Below are 27,324 nucleotides of genomic sequence, written 5' to 3'. Positions count from 1 at the left end.
ATTCACCCACCTCTGAGGCTGAGTAAATAGGATTTATGCAGGGGAACTATGCATGGACTGACAGTAAGAGATTCCTCTGCCTTCCCCCAGCTTTCAGAAAGAGCTCAGGGTAGGAGCTTAGCACCTTCACACCAGCAACTCCAGCAACAGGGCTGCAGTAGGGCCTGTTGCCCCCTGTATAGAGATTGGGAAGGCCACTGAGCCCTTGTAAGCCCCTCTGTTCATGGGGAAAGGTGAAACCTGCAGAGTACCTGTCTTGTCAGCCCCCTTAGTGGGCACCCTACATTCAGCAGCCCCATGCACTGGGGTCTATTCTCCACCAGGCCTCAGTCGCCTGCTCAGATTGGAAAGAGACAATAGTTGCTCCCTACTGCAAGCTCTAACCATTCCTTTGGGATGCATTTGGTAAACAGTAATTCTTGTGTTTGGCACTATGTGGATGGGAGGAGACTTTCACTGTATCCTAAACCCCAAGAAAATTCTCTTGATTTACAACCCTTCTCCAGGCTAACTTCTTCCAATCATGCCTTTCCACTGTAACTTCCTTTCCTCTCCTCTCTCCTAACATGGCCCCCTCAAACTAATACCAGAATACCGGAACTGATTAATACTTTTAAAAAGTATTTAAAGCAGCACTATATAAAACAATGGACACACTTCATGGGGGATTTGAACTGTGTTCTGAACCTCAGACCTGCTCTACAAACAGGATTTGAGGGGATGATTTATTTTAAATATAATAGTTACACCAGTACAACCCCAAGCATGAACACAGTTGTGTCCCTGTACAGGTGCCTGATACTGGTGTAGCTTATTTCCCCATCCCACAACTTGGGTGTATGGACAAGGCCTCAGAAGACTTAAATGCTTTTTAACAAGCGGAGCTGGCCTTTTTGAGACATCCTGTGTAGCAATTTCTCCTTCCCTTCCCCTGCCCCAGCATGTCAGACTCCTGTCCACTGTAATGGCACTGATATGTATAGGGCCGGACTGAGGATTTGACTCCTGCTACCTCAAAATTGTGTCTAGGGGATCGTCCAGGCCTCCCCTGAAGGAGTGGAGCCCTATGCTTATTCCTTTGAGCCCTAGCAATCAGTTTGCATCTATTTCCCAGACTAAAGAAAAGGGCTAGAGACTTCCGTGTGTGTGTGTGTGTGTGTGTGTGTTTTTTAGCTGAAAGCTTAGATCCTCCCCCACCGGGCCCCAGGTTTCTCAGTGCTAACAAGGAGCTCTCTGACATGAGCCCTGCAAGGCCCCTCCAGCTCAACAGTGACAATTGTGTGTTTAGATTTTAAATACATCTTTGTTCAGCACTAGCTGTGAAATAATTCTTCCCCCTAAAGGAAGCTCCTTCAGTGTTTTCCCTGTTTTTGTAGTAACAGACCCTGAGCATATAAACAACTTCACTGCGCGCTCCAGTCGAGTAAGAGCCTCCCCTCAGAGAAGACACTACAGAAAGGAATACATCTAATTCCAAATACTTGTAAGTGCTAGAGATATTTAAAGCATTAATCAGCAATTAATACAAATAAGAAACTCAATCTCTCTCATCATTAATACTAATTATGCTTTACCGTTGTATTTTCCAAGTAAAATGACAAGCAACATGCATATGGAGGAGGCTGGCTGGCAGAGGTGCAGAAATGGGGAAGCAGCTAAAATGAAGGAGAAAGAAAAGTGATAAGGGAACTTGAAAAATAAGTAGGATCACTCAAGCAGTAAGGTGCAATGATAAGGGTATCAAAGCTGGTCCGTAGATATTTCAGGGATTTAGGTCAGTGTTTTATAAAGCTGGCTTCTGATTCAGGGTGGCTGAATTGTTGTGTGTCCAGCTTGACTATACCTTCGTCCAAGTACCCACAGCTTCCAATAATTTGGTTCTGGGAACTCAGCACCTACGAAAATCAGGTCCCTGGTGTCTCAAGTTGGGTAATATTGGTGACTTAGAGGAGTGTTTATACAGATAATGTCCCAGAGCCTTAATATGCCTCCTTTTCTGTGAGGAATTTCCTGCCCTGCCAGGTGAATCCATTGACTAACACGGAGTGCCTCCCTGTGATGTTCTGGGGACTACCCAAACCAGTCAGGAGCTCAGTCGCTGCCTGCCCTGTAACCTGGGGTTAATCTTATGCTACTGTTGGATCCCTGACACCAGTAGCCACCCCACAAGCATAAAAGGCTCATCCTGGCTTCCACCAATGTGCATCCTAAGCTAGTGGCGAAATCTACAAGATGAAACTAAAAGCAGGGAGTGTCCTGGTCATGAATAATGACAAAGGATGGGACTGGTATATCTTGGGGAAGGTGTGGGGGCAAGAAACACACTGAGGGGCAAGATGGCACTGCGTACTTGTCATGAAAGGAGGCTGTAAAGCGCTGCAAGGATTTAGGTGAGCCATGGTCTACAAGACCCAAGTGTCTTCTGAATGAAGTCTAAGCTCTAGAATGTATGTTATGATGATGTTTTATATCTGACCATTTGTTTCCACTACTTCTATTTGCTACTCCTTGAATCCCCACGCTTTGTTAAATAAACATATACTGAATTTCACTATAACCAGTGCTGCGTGAGGTGGAGTGGTGTCCTGAGGTGGAACTGGTAAGCTGGGATGTACCGTTTTCTGTGGAAGCAGCAAATCTGTGACTACTGCAAGTGTCCAGTGTACCAGGGGTTGGCAGCTCCAGGGAGATTCTCAGAGGGCTTGCAGGTTGGGGTGAGGCTATTGCTAACCTGTAGAGTGACAGGGGATCTGTGAGGTCTTGGGCGACACAAGCATCCCCATGGCCAGAGCAGCTGGGGAGCAGACCCACAGCAGGCACAGAAAAGGCTTCTTCCTGCTAAGGGCAGATGGTCGTGAGGTGCCTCTCAACCCTGGGTACCACTGGGAAGCATCACAACATGAAGAACAGCGGATTGGACAGAGTACAGTGCAATTCAGTGTTACATTAACACATTGCGGTTTGGTTCATAAGTTCCTCCTGAGTAATAGCAAGAGAGGTCAAAGAAGGGAATTCCTAGCTAAGCGCCTCATTGGCATATTGGAAATTGCATTTATACCCATGTCCCTTCAGACATGACTCTTCTTCACCTACGTTCTGCCCTGCTGAAAGCAAGGGGAGTGGGTGTGCAGGAGGTTTAAGATTTAGTTCTGCTCAGTGTGGAGGCTTAGGCTTGGTCTACAAATTAGATTGGCCTTTCTATGTTGCTTTGGGCGGTGAAAAATTTTGCACCCGGAGTGCTGTAGTTAAATCAGCCTAACCCCTCTGTAGATGCAGCGAGGGAGGTGGAAGAATACTTCTGTCACCCGGCTCCCACCTCTCGGAGAGATGGATTAACAGCAGTGATGGGGAACTACTCCTCCTGTCCATCGTTGGAAGCAGCTAAACTATAGTGCCACAACAGCACAAAAGCACAGCTGCTGTGGTGCTTTTGTGTAGGCACACCCTTACACCGAGTGCTTAAACTTACCGGTAGCTTCCACCCACTTTTGCTCTGAACTGGAGCACCGTACCCTTGGGCTACCTGTATGTAAGGACTCGTGGGACTGGGCCCTAAATCAATTCATTCTCTCACTCCCACGCATGCACACTCGCACCCCTGAATATTAGCCAAGCACTTGAAAGGCATAGGGACCCTCTTTTTATAACAAGTGCTTTGTATCTGGACTTCCTCTTGCTTCACTTGGCCCAGCCACAAAAGTGCGGGTTGGCTTGCTATATATGGGCCTTAGCCGAAAAGCAAACGGAAGGTGGAAAGTTCATAAGAATAGTTGTCTCTGCCTTTGTATGATCTTCCAGGGCTGCAGAAGCATCAGTTTGTATTCAGCCGGAAGCCAGCTTAGAGCTGGATTAGCGACGGCATAACACCTTACAAAGGTGCTGGAAATATTGCTCTAAACAAGCATATTTCATGCTCATATGTGGTCTCTAGCCTACCTACGCTTAAAGGAGCTACAGCCTGTGCATAATGAATAAGTATACAGTCATTAGACCAACGTCTACCAACCAATAACACTCAGGGACTACGGCTATTCTACCGTCCTTGGAGTCTAGAGAAAAAGGATATCTCTGTGTAGCAATTGGTGGCAAAGGCTGAGTGTTTAATTTAGATGACTCTAATGCTTCAAATAAGATCTGTTCTGTAGCAAGGCCCCCTTCTGTGTGAAGGCCAGTGTTGTTTACCTGTCTACACATCCTGCTCAATACTGGAACAAGAATATCTGAACAGCAAAAGGCCAAAGCCGGGGCATTCATAGAGGCTCTCACTGATTATACTAACAAATTTATTTGAGCATAAGCTTTCGTGAGCTACAGCTCACTTCATTGGATGCATTCCACTGAATGCATCCAATGAAGTGAGCTGTAGCTCACGAAAGCTTATGCTCAAATAAATTTGTTAGTCTCTAAGGTGCCACAAGTCCTCCTTTTCTTTTTGCGGATACAGACTAACATGGCTGCTACTCTGAAAACTGATTATACTGCAGCTCATACCTTCAAACCCCACGATGACCACTCCCATGTGGTGTGTGTAACAGGAGTAGCTCCTGCAGGCATTCTATGTTAAAGCAACATCTCTGCAGCTAGTGGCTCTGAAAACACGTAAGATTTAAAAATAAAGCTTGTGCACTGGCTTTAGGCAGAGGACGCTAGATTGGAGAGACGTTAATTGTATGAGAGGATGTACAGCCTAGTTGAAAGGATGCTATATTGGAACTCAGAAAACCTGGGCTGTGCTCCTGGCTCTGACACTGACCTGCTGTGTGACTTAGGGCAAGTCCCTTTCCCTCTCTGTGCCTCAGTTTCCCACCCCCACCACCTGTCCTGTCTACTTCACCTCTTTAGGATTGGGACTGTCTCTCACCTTGTGTATGTACAGTGCCCAGCACAATGGAGCCCTGCTCTCCGCTGGGACTTCCAGGCACCCCTGTAATACAATTAATAGCGATCACTTATGTGGAATACAATGCCGCTTTACATGGGGCTATGCCCAAAAGGATACATGGGAGACCACTTTGCTCAGTCCTTGAATATATCTGCATTGCACTGTAAACATGTGGCATTATAAGAAGGCTCACTGAGAGACTAAGGTGCCACAAGTACTCCTTTTATTTTTGAGAATACAGACTAACACGGCTGTTACTCTGAAACCTTTCATAGGAATAACCATGGCATGAAGAAAAGAGAACAACCTGTGATGATTGCACCCTCACAAAGGCCTGCTGGTGGATGTTATTATTTATACTGTGATAGTGCCCAAAATGTGCAAGGTGATGTACAGACACGTAGGATGATCTAGGTCCAGATCCTCCCCTGGTGTAATGAGGCTTAGAACCATTGACATGGCTGGATTTCACAATGATTTACAGTTCTCAAGTTCTGACCTTATATAGTCCCTGTGCTAAAGAGCTTAGTGTCCTAAAAGAGAAGCTGATGGGGAAGAGATTCAACAACTAAAGTCATAGAATCATAGAAGATTAGGGTTGGAAGAGATCTCAGGAGGTCATCTAGTCCGACCCCCTGCTCAAAGCAGGACCAACGCCAACTAAATTATCCCAGCCAAGGCTTTGTGAAGCTGGGCCTTAAAAACTTCTAAGGATGGAGATTCCACCACCTCCCTAGGTAACCCATGTGATGGGTTGGATCACTGAAACCCCCTTGGGAGCTGCCACCTGATGTGCCAAGACAACTTCTGCTCCTACTTTCCTGCCTTGTCAGTTTAGGACTTCAGTGCCCTGCCTGGTTTGAGCCAGACCCGCTAGCCTGCTGCAAACCCAGATCCAGGTCTGAACCACATCCCCTAACAGCTGTAGGCTTAACTGAAAGCAGCTTACAGAAGTGTTCCAGTCTTCAACACTCAGATGCCCAACTGCCAGTGGGGTCCAAACCCTAAATAAATCCGTTTTACCCTGTATAAAGCTTATATAGGGTAAACTCATAAATTGTGCGCCCCCTATAACACTGATAGAGAGAGATGCTCAGCTGTTTGCCCCCTCCCCCAGTATTAATACATACTCTGGGTTAATTAATAAGTAAAAAGTGATTTTATTAAATACAGAAAATAGGATTTAAGTAGTTCCAAGTAGTAACAGACAGAACAAAGTGAATTACCAAGCAAAGTAAAATAAAACCTGCAAGTCTATGTCTAATAAAACTGAATACAGACAAAACCTCACCAGTTCCAATAATGACAGGTTTCAGAGTAACAGCTGTGTTAGTCTGTATTCGCAAAAAGAAAAGGAGTACTTGTGGCACCTTAGAGACAAACCAACAAATAAATTGGTTAGTCTCTAAGGTGCCACAAGTACTCCTTTTCAGTTCCAATAAGCTTCCTTTTACAGACTAATCTCCTTTTAGTCCAGTCCAGGTCTCCCTCTGTAGTTACTGTCTTTTGTTCCAGTTTCTTTCAAGTATCCTTGGGGGTGGAGAGGCTATCTCCTTAGCCAGCTGAAGACCAAATGGAGGGGTCTCCCATGGGCTTAAATAGACTTTCTCTTGTGGGTGGAGACCCCCTCCTCTCTCCCATGCGAAGTCCAGCTCCAAGATGAAGATCTGGAGTCACCTGGGCAAGTCACATGTCCATGCATGACTCACAGTTTCTTACCAGGTAGCAGCCATGGGTCACATGCTACCTTAAACGTCCTCAAGTAGACTTCTTATGTGGATTGGAGCATTCCAAGATCCATTGTACTTTAAGTACTTCTTGATTTGCACATTCCTTTCTCAAGAAGCTGACCAAATGCTTTACAAAGGTTACTTAAAAATCAAGCCAGTACACAGCCAATATTCATAACTTTAAATACAAAAATGATGCATACAAATAGGATTAATAGATTCAGTAGATCATAACCTCTACAGAGAGATGTTACACGGCATATGTAGCATAAAATATATTCTAGTTATGTCATTTGTACATTCATAAGCATATCTCCCTAAAGCCTTATGGGGGGCACCGTCACAACCCATTCCAGTGCTTCACCACCCTCCTAGTGAAATAGAGTTTCCTAATATCCAACCTAGACCTCCCCCACTGCAACTTGAGACCATTGCTCCTTGTTCTGTCATCTGCCACCACTGAGAACAGCCTAGCTCCAGCCTTTTTGGAACCCCCCTTCAGGTAGTTGAAGGCTGCTCTCAAATCCCCCCTCACTCTTCTCTTCTGCAGATTAAATAACCCCAGTTCCCTCAGCCTCTCCCCGTAATTCATGTGCCCCAGCCCCCTAATAATTTTCATTGTCCTCCACTGGACTCTCTCCCATTTGTCCACATCCCTTCTGTAGTGGGGGGGACCAAAACTGGATATGTTACTCCAGATGTGGCCTCACCAGTGCCGAATAGAGGGGAATAATCACTTCCCTCGATCTACTGGCAATGCTCCTACTAATGCAACCCAGTATGCTGTTAGCCTGCTTGGCAACAAGGGCACACTGCTGACTCATATCCAGCTTCTCATCCCCTGTAATCCCCAGGTCCTTTTCTGCAGAACTGCTGCTTAGCCAGTCGGTCCCCAGCCTGTAGCAGTGCATGGGATTCTTTCGTCCTAAGTCCAGGACTCTGCACTTGTCCTTGTTGAACCTCATCAGATTTCTTTTGGCCCAATCCTCCAATTTGTCTAGGTCACTCTGGACCCTATCCCTACCCTCCAGGGTATCTACCTCTCCCTGCAGCTTAGTGTCATCCACAAACTTGCTGAGGGTGCAATTCATCCCATCATCCAGATCATTGATAAAGATGTTGAACAAAACTGGTCATCTTGTTGACCAACGCCATGTGGTCTTGTTGGTTCCATATTGCTTTTTTTAAAAAAAAATTTTCTAGACACACCATCTCCGCATGCCTCTTCCCAGTCATTATTAAAACCAACATCACTTACATGTTTGTCTGTAATGTTAATTAGCCTCTCCCTGTCCTTCTCCACATGGCAGTATCCTATGTCCCCTGCCTAAACTGCTCATTTAGGGCCTGATCAAAGGTCCATTGAAGGATCTCACTGACTTAAATGGGGTTTGGACCAGGGAGGTCTATGATATCTGTATGGGATTATTCCTGGTCAGCAGTCCCCTGGGAAAGCAAAACTTCCTTCTCTATTGCTTTATGCCCTCATGCAGGCTGTCAATAAACTTGGTGTTTTGCTACAACTCATTTAAAAAAAAAGAGTCAACAGAAACCTTGTGCTATCATAGAGCAAGATATTCTGCGATGTTACCATTTAGCAAGACACGCTGCTTCCTGTTGTTTGATTGGTGAAGTGGCTTTCTCTTTCTGCTGTGACAGCCTGTGTCTTTGCACCACTAGTGCAAGACTAAGAAAGAGATCTCTGAATAAGGGAGTAGTTTTATTTTCCTGTAACAGAAAGATATGCAAGGCTTTTCAACAGGAGCATAAAATACAGCCCTGCTTTGAATTCCCCTTTGTTTTTTTCTCTAAGTTTTACAACCTTACTTATCTGTAAATAAAAGAGTTATATGTATTTTTTTTCATACCATGCTGCATAAATACATCCTCATGCATCCAGGAACCTGACAGCTGCCCTCAGAGATACAGTGTGACAGCTTAAAATCCAAGAATCAATCACTGAGATATAGTGACTATACACAGTTTCCAGTAGGATGTATCACAGAATCCAGGAGCTAGCTATTTGAGATATGCCATCATCCTTCTGATAGATTAAAGCACCACAGCCAGGAAACAATTGTGTAAGAAAAAAATGGTATCATAGATCTGCCAGGTTACAGCGCAGATTCCAGGAGCCAACCAGGGGCCGGCAGTGCTGTATCTCTGTTTCCAGAAACCTACAGAGAAGCCTTATGACAGTTCTGTTCTCAGACAGCCCCATTATGACCTAATTAGCATACATGAATTGCAGATTTAAAGCATTAAAGTGATGTACAAATCATTAATTTTTTGTCAAATCCGTGTCAGCCTTGTGTATGCCTTCCTATTTTAATGTTGCATGACAGTGAAAAGAAGCCTAATCCTCCATATATAAAGAGGAGAGATTTGGGGTAGCTGATATAATGAGATCTATTTAAGCGCTGTGTATTTTCCAGCTTTGAGTATATCTGCTTGGAAAAATGCTACATTTGTTTCATTAGGGTTAATTGTGAAAGTATGTAAATGTATTCAAAACCCTAGAGGACATTCTACATGTTATCTGTATGAAATAGATGTAAAGCTGACTTCATACGAAAACCTCTTTTTAATTTTGAGGTAAATAAAAAAGATAGATTTATTACACACACAGGCTGGGCCTGATTTTAGAAGGGCTGAGTGCCTATATCATCACTTGAAGTCAGTGAGAGTTCTTGGTTTGTAACATCTCTGGAAAAAATCAAGCCATATATATATGTAAGCACACACTCTGTGCAAAAAATTGACCCCATTAGTGTGATACCAAAATAAACATATAAGGTCCATGTCTGTTCTACTAACTTCCAAATCAAATTTAGAACATCTAGGGACACCAGAGGAAATGAGGACAGCTTTAAAGAAGATGTTTATGCTGTAGCGTATGCAAGAGTCTTCAATATTATACACCGCCTGGGGTTAGTTGCTCTTCCAGTTGCCCCACATGTAATTGTGTTTGATGTTCTTTCTGCTATGTGTCCTGGGAATGCAAACCCACCCACTTTGGCAGCCTTTGGGTCAGAGATTGACTGCTTGCTGTCGCCTTTCAGATTTCCCTGGTGCTTGCCCTCCTTGGAGTGGGCTTTGAAAGAGCTCTCATGTCTTATGTTAAAAACAAAATGATAAAAGCACTATACAGTGCGAAGAAAGAACGTTTCTATTACAGCCCTCCGACCACCCCATTAGAGTGTCATCCTGGTCCCATTTCATTCAACTGATTATTCTACAGAATACTTTACTTTAAACCTGCAGAATGAAGCCAAACCGTTCCACAAAGCAAGATGTTTATTTTTTACCTAGTGATGTCCAGATGCAGGAAGCGTAGGCTGTATTACTTTTTGACTGTCGGGTGCTATCTTTCACCCATCTTGATCCATGTGTTCATTGGCTTCAGTGGGGCTGGATGGAGTTTAGATGATGGGAGATTTAGCCTACAGGCTACACCTAAGCCTTGTCAAGAACAGCAACAAATAAACTATTCAATTCTGACAAGTCACATAAGCACAGACGCCGGCTGGGCTTTACAAAGGGTCTAACAGAGTTAGGCACCCATTTCCCAGTCCAGTGGTTGTTGGACTCCTAACTTCCTTAACATCCTTTGAAATTCCCAGCCTCCCTTCCCACAAGGTCATAGTCCCATCAAACAGCAGTGTCTTTGAAAAGCCCCAGACTTCCCCATGATCCCGAAGCAGTAGTTTTGAGCAAGGGGCCTTTGTTTCAGTTCTGCCAGTTTCAACAGTCAACAGCACTTTTGGGTGGATTATTTCTCCTCCAGTTCCTTAGAATGACTTGCTGGGCAATGAATAATCCGCAGTGTAACAAATCTTTTCTGACAGCAGATGAGTGCAGAGATGACTCTCCTCTGGCCAGTGAAATAGGATACAGAGGAATGGAAGTGCCTTTCAAAAATGTGTTTGGAAAGAGACAGCCCAAGCTGTTTTTATGGCTCGAGAGATCCATGGCTTATACCCCAAAGTGCCTTCATCATGCCAACCCAGTGCATTTTCCAATAACCATGTATATTTTGGGTAGTAGGCATCAGAGCATTTTCATTGTCCTATAGCACACCCTATCATCTGGAGCAATAAGGAACCACGGCTGTGAATTAAATCCCTCTGCAGCTTTATTGGTTAAAATTTTGATCATTCTTTTGAGAGAATGCCATTGCAAGAGTAACACACCAGTATCTGCATGTTAATAATAGTCACCTTGGGATAGCCCAATTCAACTCAAGGTAGGGTGAGTATCCTTTTTGATCAGCATGGCGGAGGTAAGGAGCTAATGACTTGTGTCTATGTGAGAAAGAAGCTGGCAGAGAGGAAGGATGGTCTTGTGGTTGAGGTGTTGGACTTGGACTCAGGATACCTTCATGGCACCAGGACTGGGTCTTACTATTTCCACCCCTTTCACTCCTGCTGTTGTGGGACTCTACCCAGCTAGGATGGAAATGCTGTTGACTGCGGGAGCCAACGAGAAGAACGGGTGACAATTATAGCAGTGCCTCTGGTGGGGGAGTTTGTCTGCTATTTGTAGCTAAGGTATGCACCTTGTGCATCTTGCTATGTCCCCAGCTGCTTGTGGGTACCCAGGTAGCAACAGCAGCCAAGAGTGCTTTTAACCATTTACACCGGGCAAAAAAGTTGGGTCTTTTCCTGTTGAATGTAGATTTTCACCACATTTGTCTGTGTCTTTGTCACCTTCAGAGAGAATTACTGCAAGGCATTCTACATAGGGCTATGCTTTCAGATCACTTTACGCAGGACAGAATGAGGCAGCCTGTTTATTAAATAAAGTTTTGTGTAGAGAGCATGTTACACCTGTGCTCTGCACTGGCTACCCGTTTTAAACACAAGAACGGCCATACGTGGTCAGACCAAAGATCCATCTAGCTCTGTATGCTGTCATCCAGCAGTGGCTGGTCCCAGATGCTTTAGAGGGAATGAACAGAACAGGGCAATTTATTGGGTGATCCGTCCCCTGTCATCCAGTCCCAGCTTCTGGCAGTCAGGAGTTTAGGGACACCCAGCGCATGGGGTTGTGTCCCTGACCATGAACTATCCTCCATGAACTCATCTAATTCTTTTTTTAACTTAATTGTACTTTTGGCCTTCACAACTTCCCCTGGCGACCAGGGGGATTTATATAGTGGCATTATGATACTTTTTGTCTTATTAGCTATCTAGTTCCTAATGTTTCCTAACATTCTGTTAGGTTTATTTTTTTGGTAGCTGCTGCTGCTGCACATTGAAAAGATGTTTTCAGAGAACTATCCACAGTGACTCCAATATCTCTTTCTTGATGGGTAACAGCTAATTTAGAACCCATCATTTTGTATGTGGTAGGGAGCCTGCCAACCCTCTCTTCCCCCCACAGGAGCAGCAGGGGTCCTGGGCTGAACCCCCCACCCCACCCCCCGGCACCCCTTCCCCAAGATTTAGTCTGGGGTATATAATACAAGTCATGGACAGATCATGGGCCATGAATTTTTGTTTACTGTCCATGATCTGTACATGACTTTTACTAAAAATATCTGTGACTAAAACATAGCCTTAATTATGTTTCCCAATGTGTATTACTTTGCATTTATCAGCATTGAATTTCATCCATCGTTTTGTTGCCCAGTTTTGTGAGATCCCTTTGTATCTTTTTGCAGTCAGCTTTGGCCTTTACTATCTTGACTAATTTTGTGTCTGCAAATGTTGGTACCTCACTGTTTACCCCTCTTTCCAGGTCATTTATGAATATGTTGAACAGCACTGGTCCTACTACAGATCCTTGGGGGATGCTCTATTTACCTCTCTCCACTGTGAAAACTGACCATTTATTCCTACCCTTTGTTTCCTGTCTTTTTACCAGTTACTGATCCATGAGAGAACCTTCCCTCTTATCCCATGACTGCTTACTTTGCTTAAGAGCCTTTGGTGAGGGACCTTGTCAAAGGCTTTCTGAAAGTCCAAGTACACTATATCCGCTGGATCACTCTTGTCCACATTTCACTGATTATTATTAATATTATGGTAACACCTGGAGGACTGAACTGAGATCAGGGCCACATTCTTCTAGACCAGTGGTCTCCAACCTTTTTACACACACAATCACTTTTTGAATTTAAGTGCAACCCAGGATCTACCCCTACCCCAAAGCCCCGCCTTGCTTGCTTCATCCCCCCCGCCCTCCGTCACTCGCTGTCCCTCACCCTCACTCACTCTCACCATGCTGGGGTTGGGGTTTGGGAGGGGATGTGGGCTCTGGGCTGGGGCCGAGGGGTTTGGAGTGTGGGAGGGGGCTCTGGGCTGAGCCTGGGGCAGGGAGTTGGGGTGCAGGAGGGGGTGAGGGGTGCTGGCTCCGGGAGGGGGCTCAGGGCTGGTGGTTCGGGTGCAGGCTCTTCCAGGTGGCATATGCCTCAGGCAGCACAGCAGGACTAAGGCAGGCCTGCCTTTGCCCCACGCTGCTCCCAGAAGGGACCAAAGTGCTGCGGCCCCTGGGGGGTGGATATGGCTCTGTGCGCTGCCCCTCTCTACAGGCACTGCCCCCGCAGCTCCCATTGGCCACAGTTCCCCATTCCTGGCCAATGGGAGCTGCAGGGGCGGTGTTGCAGGCAGGAGCAGCGCACAGAGACCTCTGCTTCCCCTCTCCCTTGGGGCCGCGAGGCTGCACTGGACGCTTCCGGGAGTGGCATGGGGCCGGGGCAGGCAGGGAAGGGAGCCTGTCTTCATGGCAGTCCCGCTGCACTGCCAGACCTTTAGCGGCCCAAGATCGCCATCAACTGGGAGAGTCTCCAGTCGGTGACCACTGCTCTAGACACAGTGCACACACTTAGCAAGAGAGAGTCCTTGTCCTAAGAACCTTGCAATGTAAATAGACAATATAAAGGAAAGGTGGGAGGGGAAAAAAGGCATAAAGAGTGGCAGTGATGTGCCACAGCAGGTGACTGCTAATCCAGGGCCCTATCCACCTGGCAATATTGACTCTAAATTGACTCCAAGATGAAGTTTAAGGGGTTGGTTTTTGTCCTATAAAGTCCTAAAGTGGCTTGGCTCCTGACTATTGGAGCGATGCCTCTGTCTCCGTTCGTTACCATGGCGGTTTTGATGTGTCATTGGAAGCGTTGGAGCTATGCTCGCCGGTTAAACGGGAGGAGGCTGGTGGCAGGGTGTTCTTGGTAGTCCTTGACTTTGGAATTCATGCATCCCGTCCCCCACTGTGTTCCACTACTGCCCAGACTTGGTGACCTACATACATACCCGAGTACAGAGACAACTGTGTGAACAGAACCCAGCTATGGGTGCCGGTATCGTTACGCAATGGGCATAGCCAAACACTGAAATGCAGTAAGTCTCCATATCCCTGTGCGCCCAGGGTGAAATACGTCTCTTTACAGAGGGCCTACACAACAAGGTGTGTTAAAATCACTGGAGTCCTATGTCAGCCCTCAGGGACTCCCGTGGCAAGCAGACCTTGTGCTGGCCCTCTGCCCAGGGTAAATTTCATCCCCCTCCTTTACACGCAGGAACACCTGCTAATAAAGTAGTAGGGTGTGAGTCAAAAATGCACACGTCTGAAGAGACACCAGCATGCAAGTGAGTTCCTTAGCTGTGTATTTTCATCTCTGGCTTTCCTCCTGCTGCTAAGGAAGAGTTACTTGACATCTGCACAGCAGTGGTTTCATTAGCATAGGAGCTTGGTTCCCTGCATTCCCTGCCCTGCTCATCACCTTATAATTTGGATTTATATACACAACACTGTGCAGGATCAAGTCTAGTATCCTGACTGATCAGCTGCAGAGGATTTGGTCATAGAATTCTTGGCCTGACCCCTTCAGTACCTTTGCCAAAATGTTAATGTCCACACCACTTCCTGGGACCCCCTTAGCTTTCTTATGGACTAAAAAATGTGGAAACAAGATTCATGGCGCACAGCTCCTCTCTTGAGTTCAGAATCCCATGGAACCACTGAAGCAGGATCAGAACAAAGCCCACTAATTAAGCAGCAAAATCCTGGAGTATGCCAGCTGGCTCTGGGGATAAGTTTAATTTCATTAATTTGATAGCTGCTGCATCATCTCCTGCAGTAATTGGTGTATTGAGCCTGTCCCTGGGCTCTGATATGAGCGAGGAGAGCACGAAAACTCCATTTCATCCAAAAGTTCAGACAGTCTAGACCCAAATTGCACTTTATTAGCTATCTTCAAATGGCATTATTTATCAAGTAGTTTTCTGGGAGATTGTTCAATCCACGCCCATTACCCATGCAATTTCCCCATGTTGTGTTGGTTAAGCTAGTTATTGCTATCATAACTGGACTGACAGCAACGTGTGGGCTTGTCTTTACATTCCAGATCTGTCTTTCATTTTATTTAGCATGACAGGGCTAGGATTAGTCAATCCAAGGGATTTTGCACAACTATGGATAAAAGTTAGCCTGGACATTTGGCCTTTATATAAGAACCTATGTCAGCTTTGCCATTAAAATTCAACTGAAAACACCGATGAGAACCCCATATTTATATCCGAACGCCAAGAATATCTCTGTGTTTTTCCACAATACAACTAATCCAAATACATCTTAAAACCTGAGTTCAAATAAAATGAAACCACAAGAGGTATGATTATCAAAAGAAGTAAAAACCTAAAATACTTGGTCATGTTCATAACCTGGTTCATTTGAGTCCATCAAATCCCAGGCCTGTTCCAGGATTCATCCCGTTGTTCCCTCTGCCTTCTGTTGTCACAGTCATCAAGTTTGGCAAGGAGGAGCTTCAGTTTGAGTTGAGGAGTCAAGATCATTGGTTGGGTTGGGCGTATTGTTGATAAAGATACTGCATATGCTAGTCATCGGAATGTAGGATTTGCCATGCCAGCCCAGCCCATCTTGTCTGGTAACCTGGCTTCATCAGTGGTCAGTATTTGATGATTCTGGCTTCCTGGTCCAGTTATCTGATAAGTTCTTTGGCATTTCCTTCATTAAGTACATCAACCCATTTGAGGTGTTCCTCATTGTGTGTAGTCCAACCCCAGTTATTTTAACTATGCTGCCATACTTGCCCACTCTGAGGTTAGGTTTGGGAAAGACTGCATTTACATTCTTCATCTTCTATCCATCAAAGTCTGATGAGCCAGAAAGATTCCGGCTCCTGTTGTATTTCCTTAATTATACCAGCCAGTCCTGGGATGACAACAGGGAGAGGGATTTTATAACTAATGGCTGCTACATTTCCTGTGGGGATTATTGCCTTAAATTCTTGTAACAAAACCTTCTGAGTGCTACCCCGCTAAATAAGTCAATTTCTTAAAATGTTGGTAAATATCAATGACTCCTCAGAGAACATAATACTAACTTTTCTCTTGATTTGGAACACTGTACAAATGCAGCTACCCTGTATTGCACTAAAAGAAGGGAGATGGACAAATAGGATTGGCTTGATCAAAACATCGGACAATGGTTCCCAAACTGTGGGTCAGGCCCCCAAATGGGGTCATGCCATCAGCAGATGGGGTCACGGTGATCTCTCTTGTGTGGAGGACACCATTTCGCTCCTCACAGCCTGACCTCCTGTGCAGCATGACCTCACCTGTGTGGAGGATGCCATTTTGCTCTTCAATATGGTGCCTTCCAGGCTGTCTGGGGTCCCAGCAGGAAATACTTCATTAAAATGGGGTCATGCTGGCAAAAAAATTTGGGAGCCCCTGCCATAGGATAAGCAAGCACTGAGTTAAGCTTTGTTACAGAGCTCTACTTATTCATTGTAATATTCCTGATAGTTCACACATGAGTGTTTCCTGGAGAGGCAGCTGTGGAGAAGATTTGTTTTGTCGTTCGTGGAAAAATGCCCCCTAGAATCTAAGATGAGTTCTCCTTTGTTATCTACCCAGAGTTCCATCTCAGGTCACCAAGGGTGAAAGTCTGGGGTGGGAACGCTCTATAGTACTCTGCCCTTATAAGAATGTTTTTATTCAGCTGCAGTGGGGTTGCAGTGTTTAGAAGACATGGTAGTGACGAACCCTATAGAAAACCTTAGATAGAAAGTGTGACAGACCCAGGCCAGTGGGGTACAGGAATCTGGTCGAAGGCAAATATACTGGCCACTGGATGAATAGTTTTCTGTTCCCTGCATGACCAGAGCAGGGGCTGCCCTAGAGCAATCAAGAACCTGCTAGAACCAATTATGGCAGGCAGACTAATCAAGACACCTGGTTTAAAAAGGACCTCCCATCAGTTAGTGGGGGGTGTGCAAGGAGCAGAGACTGAGAGGGTGCGCTGCCGGAGGACTGAGGAGTGCAAGCGTGATCAGGCTTCAGGAGGAAGATCCTGTGGTGAGGATAAAGAAGGTGCTGGGAAGGCCATGGGGAAGTAGCCCAGGGAGTTGTAGCTGTCATGCAGCTGATACAGGAGACGTAGACAGCTGCTATCCACAAGGCCCTGGGCTGGAACCTGGTGTAGAGGGTGGGCCCAGGTTCCCCCCATCCCTCCAACTCCTGATCGGACACAGGAGGAGTTGACTTGGTCTGTGAGCAACACCAGAAGGAAAGGTCTAATTTGGAAAGGGAACTGGCCTGTCCCCAACCCACTAGTGGGACAACAGAGACTGTAGAGATTGTTCTCCATTTCTCCCATGTTGGCCAGTGATGAGGTTAGCTGACTGAACGGCAGGTTTGAGCCTCTAGCAGAAGAGGACAAACTGAAGGCTGCCGTGAACCTCTGAGGAGAGCAAATCCACCAAAAAGCGCAGGACCAACCAAGGCAAAGGAGGAACTTTGTCGCCAAAGATACCTCTGTACATGGGAATTGAAAGGATTTCAGGCCACAGCTGAGTGCTTAAAGTTAGCATCCTATTTGCATAGCTAGAAACCTAAATAGCAATGGTCTGATTTTTAGAAGCGCTGTGCATCTGCAAAATCCACTGAAGTCACTCAGCACCTTTGAAATCAGGCCATTCTATTTAAGATGCCCAAGTATGAATTTAAGAGTCTGATTTTAGGCACTCAGGTTTGAAAATTTTGGCCTTAAGGTGCAAACCTTTTGCTTGAATGTGCAATCCACATTCTGAAGGTTATTTCTGCTCTGAATCCTTCACTGAGATTATATTTGTAGCTAAAGTCCCAGAAAATTCTTCATATCACCTGTAAGCTCAACAGAAACATGTTCTTACCATAAAATATTTAAACTTGGGCTCTCAGTTAATCGCAGTTAACTCACGGGATTAACTCAAAAAAATTAATTGTGATTAAAAAATTAATCGCTATTAATCACAGTTTTAATTGCAATAGAATACTAATTGAAATTTATTATATATTTTTGGATGTTAAACAATAATAGAATACCATTTATTTAAATATTTTTGGATGTTTTATACATTTTCAAATATATTGATTTCAATTACAACACGGAATACAAAGTGTATACTGCTCACTTTATATTGTTATTTTTATTACAAATATCTGCACTGTAAAAATGATAAACAAAAGAAATAGTATTTTTCAGTTCATTTCATACAAGTACTGTAGGGCAATCTCTTTATTGTGAAAATGCAATTTACAAATGTAGATTTTGTTTTTGTTTGTTACATTAGTGCACTCAAAAACAAAACAATGCAAAACTTTAGAGCCTACAAGTCCACTCCGTCCTACTTCTTGTTCAGCCAATCGCTAAGAAAAACAAGTTTGTTTACATTTACAGAAGATACCGCTGCCTGCTTCTTATTTACAATGTCACCAGAAAGTGAGAACAGGCATTCGCATGGCACTTTTGTAGCCAGCATTGCAAGGTATTTACGTGCCAGATGTGCTCAACATTCATATTCCCCTTCATGCTTCAACCGCCTTTCCAGAGGACATGCTTCCATGTTGATGACACTCATTAAAAAAAGAATGCGTTAAATAAGTTTGTGAGAGAATTCTTGGGGGGAGAATTGTATGTCTCCTGCTCTGTTTTACCTGCATTCTGCCATATCTTTCATGTTATAGCCGTTTCGGATGATAACTCAACACATGTTGTTCATTTTAGAACACTTTTGCTGCAGATTTGACAAAACGCAAAGAAGATACTAATGTGAGATTTCTAAAGATAGCTACAGCACTCGACCCAAGGGTTAAGAATCTGAAGTGCTGTTCAAAATCTGAGAGGGATAAGGTGTGGAGCATGCTTTCAGAAGTCTTAAAAGAGCAACACTCAGATGCAGAAACTACGGAACCTGAACCACCAATAAAGAAAATCAACCTTCTACCGGTGGCATCTGACTCAGCTGATGAAATTGAACATGCGTCAGTCCACACTGCTTTGGATTGTTATCGAGCAGAACCTGTCATCAGTCTGGACACATGTCCTCTGGAACGGTGGATGAAGCATGAAGAGACATATGAATCTTTAGTGCATCTGGCATGTAAATATCTTGCGATGATGGCTGCAACAGTGCCATGTGAACACCTGTTCTCAGTTTCAGGTAACATTGTGAACAAGAAGCAGCATTATCGCTTTCAAATGTAAACAAACTTGTTTGTCTGAGTGATTGGTTGAACAAGAAATAGGACTGAGTGGACTTGTAGGCACTAAAATTTTACATTGTTTTATTTTTGAATGCAGGTTTCAGAGTAACAGCCGTGTTAGTCTGTATTTGCAAAAAGAAAAGGAGTACTTGTGGCACCTTAGAGACTAACCAATTTATTTGAGCATAAGCTTTCGTGAACTACAGCTCACTTCATCGGATGCATCCGATGAAGTGAGCTGTAGCTCACGAAAGCTTATGCTCAAATAAATTGGTTAGTCTCTAAGGTCCCACAAGTACTCCTTTTCTTTTTGCGAATGCAGTTATTTTTTGTACATAATTCTACATTTGTAACTTCAACTTTCATGATAAAGAGATTGCACTACAGTACTTGTAATGGGGGAATTGAAAAATACTATTTGTTTTGTTTTTTACTGTGCAAATATTTGTAATAAAAATAATAATATAAAGTGAGCACTGTACACTTTGTATTCTGTGTTGTAATGGAAATAAATATATTTGAAAATGTAGAAAACACCCAAAAAATGTAAATAATTGGTATTCTATTATTGTTTAACAGTGCGATTAATCACACGATTAATCACGATTCATTTTTTTAATCATTTGACATCCGTGATTTAAACCCACTCTGCTGGGGTGGACATGAAGGAAATAAGATATTGTTAAAAAAATGGGCAAATCTTTATCTTACAGGTATTTTCATCAATAACTAAAATTATGCAGCTGTCTTCAAATAGCTCAAACTCAATAACAGGGCAGCTGTCAGAAGACTTGATGAAAATATATTCATTTGAAAATATAATTTCTGTGTAGTTGCTGGATTTTTTTCACCCCCAGACTGTCTGGACCACTGGGAGAGGTTACTGAGCTCTGAATGATTTTTTTTTTTTTTTTTTTCAAATTACATGGGAAGTAGTTGGGGAGCTAATATGTTATGTATTCAGATGAAAGGCTTTTCAAAAACAGAGTTGAAGTGAACAACAAATTCAAAACACAAGCGCCTTGTTCTGCCCTTTGGCCTACCTGTCTGTGTCCTTATGAACACAGAGTGAAGGACTTCCAGTGGAGATATGTCCGTGAAAATAATCTTACCATTACTCACCCTACTGCCATGAACACGCTGTGCTGAATTGCAGCAGTCCCTGTGTGGATGAATTGGGTTCTGGTGCCCCTTCCCTACTGCCTTAGCACAACCCCATAAGAGGCAACTGGAATGCTGCTGATCCTGAATGCAATGCAAAGGTGGTTGTCCCACGGGGTGCTAGTGTAAACATTATTAAGGGTTGTGGGTATGTTGGAGGCCACACTTGAGATGAGGGGGAAGCCAGAAGATAAACATGAAAGTAAGGAATGTGGGAAGCTAGAGAAAGAAGTGGGGAAGCCCTGGGCTGCTAATTTCAACCATCCAAAAATCGTGAGTGAGGCCCCCCAAAATCTTGGCTTAAAAAATAGGAGACATAACAATAATAAACGTGGGGTTATTTTTATTCAGCTTCTGGTTTTTGAGCCTTTAAGTCTTGTGTTTTCAAGCTTTTTCTCCATCGCCCATGGTGGCTGGAAGGCTAGAAACACATATAATGAAAGCTGAGATCCTCATCAAATTGCTCCACTCCCGGAGCTTGGGTTTAAGAAAAACACTAAATATCGCAAGGTTCTCAATAAAATCACAAGAGTTGGCAGCTTGGAGAACAAGGCCAGGTAGGATGGAGGGGAAATTCGAGTAAGGAGCCAAGTAACTGGGTTGGAAAGAGAGAGAAAACCTGAGGGGGGAAATGAAAAGTGTGACGGAGAGGGAGCAAAGAATTCAAGGACAGGGTTACGTTAATGAGTTCATGTATATGTACGGAACATGCAGATTAGGGCACTATTTCATTTGCATGAGTTCTCCAATTTTCTAAACCTTGAAAAGTATGATGTGGTAACTTTTTAATAAAATGCTGTGTGTCTGGCCCAGATAAGATAGTGCTCACAGACCTCCAGAAATAAGTCGTTTTTATGGGACCCCTGGAAATTTGACATTGGAGAAGGAGTAATGCTTTTGTGTGTTGAAAAGGAATTTGGAATTACAAGTATGACCTTAATTTGATGTATCTACAGAACATCTTTAGTAGTTTTTTAAGGAGTAAAATATAGTCTATTTTAAAGGCCATCACAAATTCTGCACCTACCATAAGTCAGTATGTGAAACAGGGTGAACTTCACTGGTCGATTTATTTCAGCTGCTTCGCACCACTCTGGTGACACAAACAGACTCAAGGTTTATGGCTGCTTTGCATTACCGGAGCCGTTTGAACAGCCGGAGCACGTGAGTCTGGCCCATAGTGCATACAAAATAATTCTTGGAAAGATAGTTTTATGAATGATAAACTATGTAAAACAATCTTCTTCCTGGCATGATTCATATCGGTATAGTTATCAGACTGCAAATAAGTCTGAACCAAATGCAGCAGCAACTTTACGGAAATAGAGAGTATATATCAACGTACATTTTGTATAATTGGTGCCATTTGAAATGATGAAGTACTATGAGCCGATCTTTATTAAATAATACTTTGCATCTATATAATGCCTTCCATCTGAGGTCTCAGAACACTTCGCAAACATTACGGAATTAACCTTCTCAATGCCCCTACAAGGTAGTGAACTATTACTTTACCTATTATACAGATGTGAAAGTTGAGACACAGAGCGATTAAAGCCAAATGCCAAAATTTTCCAAGTTGTGTACCTTAAAGTTAAGCACCTAAATCCACATTTAAATACCAAACTTTTTTTAATTTTATGGGAGCTGTGGGTTCTCAACATCTTTGAAAATCATGCACATTATTTCCATGCTCTTATGGATGCAGACACCTAAATGGGCTTAAATAACTTGCCCAAAGTCACATAGGCAGAGTGTAACAGAGTTGGCAAAACTCTGAGTCTTGTGCTTTAACCAAAAGACCACTCTACTGAGGCCCCAGTTTGTTAACTTGTTTGCATTTTTGTGATGATTTTTTCCTCCAGTAACAAATAAGAGCCTCCAATTTATCAAAAAAAGGGCTGAATGCATTTTAGCAGATTAATTTGAACAAAGTACCTATTTCAGCCAGAAATGGGCAGGGATCCAGATCTCACCGGAGTGTGAAGAAATTCTGATCTGAAATCAGGACCCAGCTTTGGGCCATCTCTAGTTTTAACTGTATTGAAAAAGTACTGATTTTTAGAAATAAATGTTTGAAATAAAGAAAAGAAAAGAAAAAAAAAGCCGAGCTAAACTGGGTCTCATCATGTCCTATTGATTTGCTGTTGTTTTAATGATGGTGCCTATCGTAAATGTAAAGGTTTGGCCATGACGGAGATCCAGACTAGACTGAACATTTTGTCACTTCCATGTCCCTCCTTAGGCCTTGATCCTGCAAAGAGCTCAGCATGGACTGATCCTTGTACTTGCATGGAACTCCACTGACTTAAGTAAAACACAGGGTCAGCCTGCGCTGAGCTCCTTGCAGGATCAGAATCTAAGAGAGGAACAGGGATGGGGATGGAGGTACCATCTGGTAACAGAGGAGGGAGCAGAGAAGCCTTGGGAGCAGAATCTCTTCTCATTTGCACCCATTTTACAGTGGTGGTATTCTGCTGACTTAAGTAGAATGATTGCTGGTTTATACCTGTAGGAAGAGAATGCAGCCCTTAGACAGTTCATGTTCTCTGGACAGGTCTTGGAGGCTGGCAGAGGGGGATGAAGGTGGAATAAATACTGCTAAGGGCTGAGAGGGAAAGTGTCAGATGGATCACTTGGAGAACAACAGGTGCCACTAATTCACATTGTGGCATCGGTGTCAGCCTCTGAAAAGAACGATCACCTCCCCGCCAGAGTAAAGATAAATGGTGCCATTCAAGAGAGAGCGTGTGTATTTATGTAGGGAATCGAGGAATCAAAACAGTGAGAGAAAGTGGATTATAAAAAATTGTAGAAGAGTAATAGTACTTGGCAAATTCATTTCCACCATGAAATAAATACACAGTCAGCTACTACGTTTTTCACAGGGCCTAATGTCATCTGCATTGATCTGTGTTTAGTGTCTGATCAGTAAGCTAAATCTGTGTTTTCTCTCCCTCTTTTTTGTTTTTTTTTTCTCCCTCGCTCTCTTTCAAGACAATGCATTCTTTCCCTGGTATCTCAATTAATGGTTTGAAAGAAATATTTACCGAGCAAATGTGGAATGCGTCAGAGTGCTTTGCAAAGCTGCCAAGAGGTCAAAGGTCGAGAATAAAAATGATGTTGAAACAATAATTAATTAGCTGACATTCCCAAAGCAAATTTTCTAAGAGAGCACCATTGTAAATCATTGAGCACCCTGCCAAACTGACAGGAAAATAAGTAATGAGGGAAAGGGGTAGAGGAAGAAAGGAGAAAAGAAAATGCTAAAGAGCAGAGTTGTTTTATTTACACTTTGAAAATTATCTGATCTTTTTCAGAAAATGTTCTTGCCCCCAAACAACATTCTTCTTCAGTAAATAATTTCAAGCTGCTTTCAGTGACTAAGCCACAAAACCTTCCATCCTGAGTAAATGTTATTGACTGCATGGGAAACTGATCAAAGTACTTACGATACATTTAGAGGACTTCTGGTCTGGAGAGGCCAGCTGTTTTGGGGAACTCCCGGAACATGCAGTATCACATACACAGCAGAATTTCTTTGTGTAGGAACAGCTTTGAGAGCTCCACCAGACCCTTCGTGCAGCTGTAGTGATAGTTTTAAGAGTTGCTTGGGTGAAAAGGATGAAGGGAGTCAGTGAGCAAATTAGTTGCCTCTGTCTAAGGGCCCTTCTTTCCTTTTTCATTCAACAATGTTGGAGTGATGATAAGATGAAGACAGAGGATATTATAACTGGTTGTGGCCTCATCAGTGTTATGGCTAATCCTTCATAAAAGTGATTGTTTCTTTAGGTGCTTTGCATCGCTTTGCTTGTTTAAGGACCATGTGTTCCTGTCCACTTCCGTGGCACAGAAGGAAAGAGCTGTGAGTAACTTAGGTGGTAACCCTCCGGTGTTAGGCAAATCAGGTTGGTCCATGCCGCACAGCTGAATTAGCCAGGCTGGGTTCATTACCCTATGAGTAAGCAGTTCTCACTTCTTTTTTTCCCCAAAGGGGGTGTTGGAATTAAAAAAAAATAAATGAAAAAATCAATTCAGCTTTTATAGGTATGAAGGATGAGATTTTCAAAACTGCTGCCGGAACGGGGACACCAAGCTATTCTTCAAATTTATAATAAAAGATCTCAACCAAAGTCTCCATTTATTTCGATTAAGAGGGTGATCCTGCATGTTTTACTCAAACAAAAAACTCCGACTGAAGGCAATGGGAATTTTCCACAAGTGAGGAGTGCAGAGCAGGGCTGTAGCTAAGCTAGTTTTAGCCATATGCTTGTAAGTTTCACCATCCTCTTCATGGAAATCATATCAGCTTACTCATTGTTATTCCCACTAAAAGCCTGTTTTCACACTAGTAAATATTCTACTCCTGTACTCATTTTGACACATGAATGTTCCATTTTGTGTTATAGGGAAGCTGTGGTAGCAGTTCTCTGGGGATGCTGCTCTAATAGATTCACAAGGTTGACTTGTTTAAGTGGGATTTCACTGTATTACACAGAGGATTTTTTCCTAAGGATGTGATTATTCCAGGACTGATCCTACTGCTGTGTTATGACCACTCTTGGCATCGTGTGTGTGTGGCATGGGATTAGTCTGCTGGTATTGTATAAAGTGACTTAGACATGTTGTCTTATTATCATGTGGTATTGTAGATCACTTTACAGGGGCAACAGCTGCAGCCGTCGCTTCTCCAGATATATCATAATTTGGTATGTCAGACACATCTATAGGATGCAGGCTGCAGAGCACTGATTCTTCTCACTTGTCAATACATTTATTTCTCTCTCCTCCTTTTTTTAGTAGTAAAACCATCCTACCTTCCAAGCAAGTGGCTACCCCGGTGACTGGCTATAAAACATATGGGACCTCTGTAACATCATCAGTACTGTAGCTTTCTTCCAGCGGTTATGATAAATAATTAGATATTTAGCATTCATTGAGTACATTTAGAGTCTGATTTTCAGAGGCTTTGAGCCTTTGAAAATCCCACTGGCTTGATCCAGCGTTGTGGTTGCTCTGCATATTTGAAAATCAGGCCCCGTGTATCCGCTGCATGGGAGCATTGCTGAAGCTGCACGTCCAGTGCTTAGGAGAGAATGCCGGAGGTTGCTCAGTATTGACCCTCCTTGACTGATTAACCAAGGAGTGTCCCGGCCAGCCACACCTATCCAACACATAGGCAAAGCGTATTCAAATTGCCACCAGATGCGTGCACTGGCATTGCTGGGGCGGGGGGCACTTCAGACAAAGGCTGCTGCATTCGGAGACTCCTGCAGAACATAACAGAAAAGTGGTGAAAGAGAGATGTTGCTGGGTCTCAAAACGAGTCTTATCTCAGCGTGAGGGAAGGCGTGTAGTTAAGAATCTGGAACACTGACAAGCTTTATCCGCTGGCCTGCCCATGGTAAATCTATTCTGCCCCAAGGTAGCTGATCAGCAATACCCACAATGCTGGCTCACCCAGGCGAGGCAAGGTCTCCTCTTGGGGCTGGGGTGGGGTGGGGAAGGAGAATATTATTTCATCAGCACTAATTCCTAGATCAGATTCAAGGCAGCCTATTTGTCCGTCCCTGGGAGGAGAATAAGGCTGTCGGGGGGAGGGGAATGTCTGACACATCCGATCCTGCCTTTTAGTGACATTTGCTACAGCAGAACAACCAGCACTGACTTTCTGGTGGGGAAAGGGGGTGTTTGGCTTCAGAGATCTACCAGAAAGCACAGGAGGAAGCTATGCAAGCTGGCATTTTACAACAGCTTCCTCCCCTCCCCTCGCTTGTATTTGTTTGCTTTCAAGGAAGAACCAAGGAAGGGAGGGGGGAATCCAGCTTGTTAACTGGCAGCAGCTGACATTTTTATTGTGTTTTTTAATTAAATAACCCCCAGCCACTCGAGCACACACAACCTCCCCCCCCCCCCCCCCCCCCGCCACCGCCTCCTCTTCCTCATGAAGAGAGGGGATCCCCATTAAACCGGGAATCCAGGATTGGCCCTTCTACTTTCAGGCTGTTGCCTGCATTTCTTTGTATGGACCAAGGACAGCACAGCGTAATGCAATCTGGATCACACCGTCTTCTCATTCTGCGGTCAAAGGGCAGTAACAGAAATCTAATATGGATCTTCCTTTTTGCTGCATTCGCTAGGCAGGAGTGAAAGCTGCTGTTTGTTCTTTCCTTAGGATCGACACGTGCATCTCATAGCAGTTTATCCATTCAGACACCCAGCCTGATTTGCTTTCAGATTTGACGGCAGCCCTTGATACCATCAACCACAAGGATTTGTTGACACTACTGGGAACCGTAACAGAGAAGAATGGGATCACATTTATGTAACTTTATTCCTTCCTTTCCAAGAGGTCCCTATATTGGACAATGGCTCATCCACCCAGAATACTCTCTCCTGTGATGGGCTCCATCCACTCCACTATTCTGTGCAGTCCAGTCTAGTGAGGCAGTGTTGGCTGTCGTGCCCTGGGCAAGTGAAGGACGTTTAGATCAGTGTGTCTCTTCTTCACCCTAGGGCATTGTGATGACCCCCTCTTCCTAGGTATCTGGCTGTGATAAGGACTTGTCTGAGAATGACCTTGCTGAGGCTCAGTCCCAATAGGAGGCAAGCGATGCTGGAGGTAACACTGGGAGAATGGGGCAAGGAGAGTGTTGGCTCCCACAACTTGCCCATCCTTTGTGAGCCAGGTATGGAATTCAGGTAGGGCCTTGGGCCTTCAATGCCAGGTGGTACCAGTAGCTAACAGTGCCTTTCTGTATGTGGTTGGTGCACTGACTGTGTTTTTCTCTCATTTGTGGATCTTGCCTTGATCACCCAAGCCACCGTGATGTTCGGATTGGGTTACTTTAACGCACCTACACCCTACCTTCCTCCAAGGAGTATCTGGAAGCTTCAGCTGATGTGACCTGCTTGCTCAGCAGGGCTGGCTGCCAGGACTGTGCTGCCAGGACTGTATTCCTAGACGAGGGACCAGAATGATCTGGGCTGGGGAACATCATGAGGGGCTCCTTTCAGAGTTTCCCTTCTGCTGCAGGGAACTGCTGTAGGAGGGGCC

The 27,324-nt window shown here is 44.1% G+C and overlaps 1 long non-coding RNA gene across 2 annotated transcripts in view; it reads left to right on the top strand.

The window, feature by feature from the left end:
- Positions 1-27,324, top strand: part of LOC122462473 — a 67,372-nt gene that overhangs the window by 1,998 nt on the left and 38,050 nt on the right. Inside the window, exons 2-3 of one of the 2 annotated variants that reach the window (XR_006285019.1) lie at positions 1,377-1,483; positions 1,591-2,539. This is a non-coding gene — a long non-coding RNA (uncharacterized LOC122462473). Of the gene's footprint in view, positions 1-1,376; positions 1,484-1,590; positions 2,540-27,324 lie in introns of those variants that run through there. The other variant, XR_006285020.1, reaches the window with a different exon arrangement.

The sequence above is a fragment of the Chelonia mydas genome, chromosome 11 (assembly GCF_015237465.2).
Source record: "Chelonia mydas isolate rCheMyd1 chromosome 11, rCheMyd1.pri.v2, whole genome shotgun sequence".
NCBI lineage: Eukaryota > Metazoa > Chordata > Testudines > Cheloniidae > Chelonia > Chelonia mydas.
The sequence above is the reverse complement of the archived record's forward strand: the minus strand, read 5'-3'. Positions and strand labels throughout refer to the sequence as shown.